This window comes from Rhipicephalus microplus, unplaced genomic scaffold, assembly GCF_043290135.1.
Source record: "Rhipicephalus microplus isolate Deutch F79 unplaced genomic scaffold, USDA_Rmic scaffold_22, whole genome shotgun sequence".
NCBI classification, from domain to species: Eukaryota; Metazoa; Arthropoda; class Arachnida; order Ixodida; family Ixodidae; genus Rhipicephalus; species Rhipicephalus microplus.
In genome coordinates this window covers 7,269,586-7,276,904 of record NW_027464595.1, presented here as the reverse complement: position 1 = coordinate 7,276,904, position 7,319 = coordinate 7,269,586, and the positions used below count along the sequence as shown (strand labels likewise).

At 46.9% G+C, this 7,319-nt stretch overlaps 1 pseudogene; it reads right to left on the bottom strand.

Moving 5' to 3' along the window:
* Positions 1–1,442: 1,442 nt before the first annotated feature.
* Positions 1,443–2,688, bottom strand: LOC142786304 (uncharacterized; annotated as a pseudogene).
* Positions 2,689–7,319: the final 4,631 nt, after the last annotated feature.

The following is a 7,319-nucleotide window of genomic DNA, read 5'->3' as shown; positions in this document are numbered from 1 at the left end:
AATCTACAGTGGCTTTCACATCTTGCAGACCTGACGCTCCTCTGCTTGAGTAGTATTCAAGGCCCTTAGCTACACTCCTGCTGAACACTTGTGTGGCCAATTTGACACTCATTTTCTCGGTGCTAGATGGATTTATGTGTGAGAAGGTGAGTTTTGGACAACCCCTCAGGTAACCAGGAAGCTTGCTGCCCTCAACATACAGCTTGTCGTAGTGTGCCCAAATTACGCGCCCCACGTTAGTCCGCAACACCTTCTGTTTCAGGAGGCGGTTTCTCACACATTTGACCAAATGTGGTGCATCAGAAAACACATATACACTGCGCTTATCGTCCAAAGGGTGAACGAACGAGTTTTTTGTGCACTTTAGTTTTCCACTTACACAGAACTGCTTCCACATAGACCTAATGGTTGCAGCACCATCACACACAATGGCATCGACGAATACTCCTGCATCCTCAAGCAGCACAATAGCTTTCACTACCAGCTGTGCGAGGACTGTCCCTCTTGTTGGTCCTTTGCTTGCGAACACAGCGACTGGCTGAGAGTAACTATCACCAAACGCACGAAAGGTGAACACCAGTCCATGATCCGCAAGTTCATCCGAAGAGTTTGCCGCTTCACCGAAGTCCACAAATCTAGCATACGTCATTGTCTTAGCGCTCAATCTCATCTTTTTCCTTACTTGAATTTCATCGAAAACCAATATGCCATGACGCTCCGAGCATGACTTTGTGGCTATCTTCTTCTTGAAGGCCGAAAAAAAAACGAGTGTCAAATCCACATTTGACCCGAAGCATTGACAGGTACTTCCGTACCGTGGTCACACAAGGTAGCGGCAAGATCTCATTGTCTCTTAGAAAAGAGTACCCAGATGGCTTATAATATGCAAAAGCAAGCATATCAATATCCAATGCTCAGTTTACCGTCTGTTGTTCTTGCTCTGGCATTTGGCAGCCGACACACATTCCTTAATTAATTCCACTTGAGGTGCAGGCAGCTTCAGTTGGTTGCGAAACTTTATTGAGGTCCTGCAAGGCGCGCGTCAGCGCGCAGCGGGCGACTCCCACGTCGGGACCATTAGGCCAAGCCTATCGGCCGCTCCGCGGGCCTGCTGGACGGCCCAAAGTTGGTCGGCCAGGAGGGAGCTGTGTAGGGCCGCCTCCCACCTGACCGATGTAGTGTTGGGGTTAGTGTACATTGCCTTGCACTCCCAGAGCATGTGCGCCAGCGTGGATACATCCCCACATGCGGAGCAAGCGTCATTTGGAAACACGTCAGGATATATAGCGTGAAGGGATTTCAGGTTAGGGTGCCCCCCTAACTTCAGTGCCCCAGTTTTTCGTTAAGCACCTCCATAGACATGCTTTGCATCTTTGCTTGGGCCTGCTTCTTCTCTTCCCTAAGAACCTTCACACGTTTCAACAAGCGTTTTTTGGACCTTTTCAGCGCATTCCTTGCTCTGTGGAAAGCAAGCATTCTGTCACTACTTGGTACAGATGAGAAGCGGTAGCGCTTGGTCGGTTTCGTTCCGTTTCTTTTGTCCATCTCCCTCTTCTGGCGAATCCGGAGTGTGTCAGATATACTTGAGCACCAGTTGCATGTGCTGTTCCCACGAACAAGAAGGGGGCACTTTTTGTGTCGCCACCGATTGCATTCATCGACAGATGCGCTCTCTGGATGTGCCAGCGGATACACACTTGTCTTTGGACCTCCGCCACATATGGGTATCTCATGCAAGCTTTGCAGAAAAGTCTTGACATCTTCTGTAGTAGCAACGTCATCCCGGATGTGAAACGCATCGACTGATACGCGCCTTCCCATCACAGATACAGACACCTGCATGTTCTGGTCAATGTCAACAACCTTTGTTGTGACCAAATGACTGCTCTCTGTAGAAGTGGCGGCGTCTGTGCTCAGTTCACGCACCTTGGGACTTGTGCTTCACTTCATCTCAGTAAAAGCAACGTTGTGGATTCCATCAGTGTCCCGCCTGTGAAAGCCCCATGATATGGACGGAAGAACTACGGAGGCTGATTGCTCGAACAAGTTGTTGAAAACTTGTTGACGAGACCCCTTGGCAGACGGAATGACTTCCAGGGCGCCAACCTCGAACGGAGCCGCATCGGTGCTTTCAGTGGATGAAGGTCCTGCATGATCAAGGTCACTGACCTTGGGGTCATCTGCTTCTTCAGCTTTTCGGTACTATCTGCCGGATGAAAGCGCTTTTGCCTAGGAACGCAGGCAGGCTGCCTGACCGCTGGTCTCTTCCGATGTTTTACCAGTTTGGAGAGGTGTGCTGGACAATCGGGAAATATCGACGGCACTGCGTCGTAAGATAGGCATGCTCGGCGTGGGGCACTCACAAGGACGTTCCCGTTGTACTCAGCCGTCCAGGTCTTTGAGACAAAGCGGGGCTCGAAATGTCGCTCACACACATGGTCCGACGCTTTAAGGATCCGATCCTTCCGCGGAATGGCATGTCTCCAAAGTTTCAGGCGAGCTTCGTCTTTCGGGGCTGAAAATAGAGAAAACTTTTGCTCGCAGGACTTGTAACCGGTATTACACCGTGGTACAAAGCACTTTCTTCCCATTGTCGAAAGACACACATGAGCTGCCAAGTCGAAAACACGACCAACAGTGAAACGCGCGCGCGCGCCAGAGGAGAACTTGCAGCGAGCGCGGCCCGCACATGGCCCGCAGTGTGCCACCGCCCTCTCTCGGAGGACTCGTGAACTATGGTCATAAACTCGATGCACGCGCTCCTTTCGGGAAGTGGCGCGTTCAGTCACCTTATATATCTAACACCATGGTCCCGACACTACATTACATATACAACACTTTGTCCCATCCTATTACTCTACTGCACTTTTGAAGCACCATTAAATTGCCCATTGTGGCATATTCGTATTTTTACACTTTATAAACTGGCCTTGCGTTATTATCATGCTTACGCAAACATTACTTAGGACCCTTATTACTTGCCCAAAGGTACCGGGGATGTTCTGCAGAAGGACTTGTTCTTGGGCTAGTTTATGCTTTCTTAAAATTATATGGTGTGGTTTTGTGTGACCGTTCTCTCTTTTTTTTGCACTACGTCATGATTTTCAACAGGAACCGGAGAATTCATCGGACCCCTATCACCTATATTACCCACAAACCCTATAACTCCTGTATGGCCCATATACCCCATATGCCCCATATGCTCCTTAAGCCCTGTATCCCCCATACGGACTGTAATCCCTGTATCCCCATATGGGCCGTAATCGCTGTATCACCCGTATCCAATAACATCGTATGATACGGTTCCTATCTGTATAGGAATTTTCAGTAGGGTAGAGTACGGAATGCGATAAATGGTTGAATAGTTTTTTTTCTAAACACAATGAACAGACAGACAGACAGACAGACAGACAGGCAGGCAGGCAGGCAGGCAGGCGGGTTGGCGGGCGGGCAGGCAGAAAGGCAGGCAGGCAGGCAGGCAGGCAAAAATTTTTGTACCGAAGGTCCCCAAGAAAGAATACCGTCTTTAAAAACATTTACCCGTGTAAAGGTTACACCGAGTTTTGCTCAAACTGGTCTTTCAGCACCCCAATCGACTCCTAGTTCAGCCAGGTCAACGGCGTATGCACCGCTGCTGCTTTGAATTCCTTCTTGGTTCCCTTCGTGGAAGTGGTCTGTAGTTTTTTCTTTTTTTTGAGCTGATTATACTTCGTGATACCTCATCATTGTTTGGGGCATTGTGTGCTAACATGTTTCATAGTTAGTACAGCTCAATATAAGCACAAATCATGCTGTCTCGTATGTTTCAGACGGCTTTATTATGTGTTCATACCTAATGGTTGCATTTGGCAAAGAACCAGCACTTTAATTGATATAATTTCTTGTTGAAAACTAATGCACGCATCCCTGCATGAGTGATTTGGATAGCGCTTTTGAAAGTGTATGCCTAAAAAGAATCGACGGACGTCTTTTATTGCAACTTTAAGGAGAATACTGGATTACCATGTTTCTTTGCGCTAATTTGCACAATTACGTGCTTTCAAAAGCAGCTCGTTTTTTCTAACGACATTAATGAAGAAGGCTGTTCAATGCTTTCTCCATTTTAACCAGCTCCTTTCTTCCTTAGAGACTGCATTAGAAGCCCACTCTTCGCACTTTTTATACTTACGCGAGCGACATTCATGTTAATTAGCTAGGGCATGATGTACGATGGCTCCCTGATTACTTCACTACACTGGGAGCCCACGCAACGTCATATCGTTATTTTTCTAGATTATTTATTTTAGTAAATATTTTAGTAAGGCAGCAAAAGCCGACGTTGCCTCCAGACAAGGCCAAAACAACTGCGACTTTATTCGCATTTGAGCACTTTGAAGGCATCCTATGTTTTTATTGTTTTCATTATTTGACAATTTTTTTGCATTTTATTTTGTCCGCCCCAAGTTGTCCCTTCTAATATAAAAGGTTGAAGGGAGGTATAATAGGGGAAACCCCTAAAAATTTGAGTTTGCAATTGTGACATCAAGAATCCGCTGCACTCTGAGGAACAAACCTGCGGAAGCCCGACGTCAAGCGGCCGCTCCAAGTGGTTGAAATGCCGCGTCAAAGTACACCGCCTGCGCCATGGCGTAAGTAGTATGCGCACGTAAAACTTTATTTCTTTTTCAACTTGCTTTTTTGTAAAATTTTCAACTTCAATATACCTTTTCTGAAAAAGCATCGAACTGATCTTAGAGAAACTTTGCATGTGTGAGCTACGACAAGTTAGAAACATTTTGAACTAAAAAAATTGCTGATTTAAAAAAAGTGGAGCAGGAAAATAATACACAAGAATACGTACCTTCCGTGGCATTGTGCAAGCAGTATTTTTTTCGGTGAAAACTTCATAAAAGTGTAATATTCTTTTAGTTCAGATGTAATCAATGAGTCTCTACAACAAGGCGGAATAGGTTTACATTGTTTTCAGTAGATGCAAAGAAAAGGTACATTGAATAAGTGAACCCCCTTTAAAATTTGGGAGTGGGCATAGAGAAGATAAGCTACCTAGGGGAAAAACGGGGGGTCACTGCATACGCAGTGGCGATTTTTGTGAGCAAGTAAATATTTATGGGAGTACTTGCAGCGATTTCTGAAGATATTTCGCTAAAACTGACATAGACAAGTTACTTTACCATACCCCCTTGAAGCTTCCGGCGTCCTTTACTTTCGATGTTACGAGAGAGCGTATTTGCCCGGGCGCACATGAAAATGAAGGCATGGTTGTTCCCTCTAATGAAAAAGGTTCGTTTAGCTTTGTTGTTTTGATGTATTGGCTGATAGCGTGGATGTACCTACCAAACTGAAGAGGCTGCTTGCAGGTTTTTAACATTTTTAATTAAAAAACACAGACACTTACACACACTGAAGAAACTATACAAACACACACAATGCACACGCTAGCCAATTAACGTCGCTATCTACCACACAAAAGTCTTGCGCTTTTAGGATCGAAACTTCTTATAGCGGCACTCGTTCGTCCTTCGTAGCCATTGTTGTCTGTAACAAGTATACCATTTTGACTTCCAAGGTGGTGCCAGTGAGAGATTTCTTCTTTGCGTTGGTGAACGATAAAAGATAATGCTCAATGTACATGCCAATGGCTGCTAAGAGGAAATGAGAGACAGGAGTATTCGGCTTTTATTTGACGCGCACGCTGCGATCCTCAATAGCAGCCATTGAAGTACATTGAGAACTGTCTGATAAGAAAGGATTGCTACGTTATACTCGCTGGGTGTACCCTCCTTGGTTTTAGAAAGGTTTAGCGAGCGTTGGGCCGCACTGCCATGAATACAATGAACTAGTATATACCATGAACTCGAGGTGGTTAAAGATGGGAAGTGGACCCGAAGCGCAAGCCGTAAGAAAGTGTGCGTGTGCTACCTGTCGCTTAGTCCTTGGAATGTCCGCTGGATGGTGGTGCTTCTATATGGGGAATATATGATGAAAAGATCCGAGATGGTGGTACTTGGAGTGTTGAATAGATGGACGAATGGACAAACAGACAGATGCATGGATGGACGCATGAACGGACGCAAGGGCGGATGCATGGACGAACGCAAGGACGGACACATGAACAGACGCACGCACGGACGGGCGGATGGACGCATGAACGGTCCCACAAACGAACGCATGGACGGATGGAAGCAAGAACGAATAGATGGACAATTGCTTCACCCCACTCTCCATTATTCACTCCGTGGATATGCTGCCATTTTTTTCTAATTTGACGCAGGCTCACTGACGATGTCGAAGGGGGTGTAGGTGCGTTTACACTAGAGGAACATGACACTGACATAATCCCGGCAAAAACACGAGGCAGACGCAAACCATCGGCTGACGAGTCGTCCACCGACGAAGTCGCCAGACCACAGGGTCACACTAGTCCTACGACAATGACGACGATGCCTCGAAAGATAGCATCTTATCGTAGCGTAACATAATGAGAGACTGAAAACACCAGCTAAACGCATCCACAGACCTGTTGTCAGCGTGCTTTCGGGAGATCGGCGGCTGAGTGAACAGTTGTCGCATGTCTTTGCTTCAAACGACCACGAAGCAGGCAATCTTAAGGGAGTTAACAATGCCATCTCCTAGACTTCCGCAGCGTCTGAATAGGCAGATTGAGCAACAATGGATGCCTTTTTTTGCTTCCTTATTGTGTTCACCCCCCCTTTCCCCGTTTTCTCGTTACCATGGAATATGGTGGGGGCTTCGCCGCAATGCCAGAAAGGGACAAAGTCAGAGCAGGGAGCTTGGCTGAAAATGAGGTGCAGCTGTGCAAGTTTAGTCGGTGTCGCTGCGTGTGCCCCCAATGTGACTACAAAAATGACCAACGAAAGCCTGTGAGCACGACAAGATGCGGGCGTGGTCTTTGAGAGACCATCGGCGGACTGTTTGTGTCTTTGCAGTGTACATAGGCCAATGACAAGAAAAAAAAGACACTCCTAAAGACAGCCAACAGACCAAAATCGGTTTCGTGTCTCTCTAGTGTAAACGCCCCTTGTTCAGGTGCTGAGCGGGGAGAGGTCAGCTCCTGGAAGGTGAACACAGGCCTCTGATAACTTCGTAAAGAGCTTGGTGCATTTAGTTTTGAAGCGCAGGCGATGGAAGAAGTTGGCAGCCACGTGACGCCCGGAGCCTCAACTCGTGGACATCAATGTTAGTGTAGGACGGTTGGGTCCGACCACCCGACTGCCTCGAACCACTCACGCCATCTGCCCCTTCTTTTTAGGGGCAAAACGGGGAAGTTTATTGCAAACTGGTAACAACATTTCAGATGA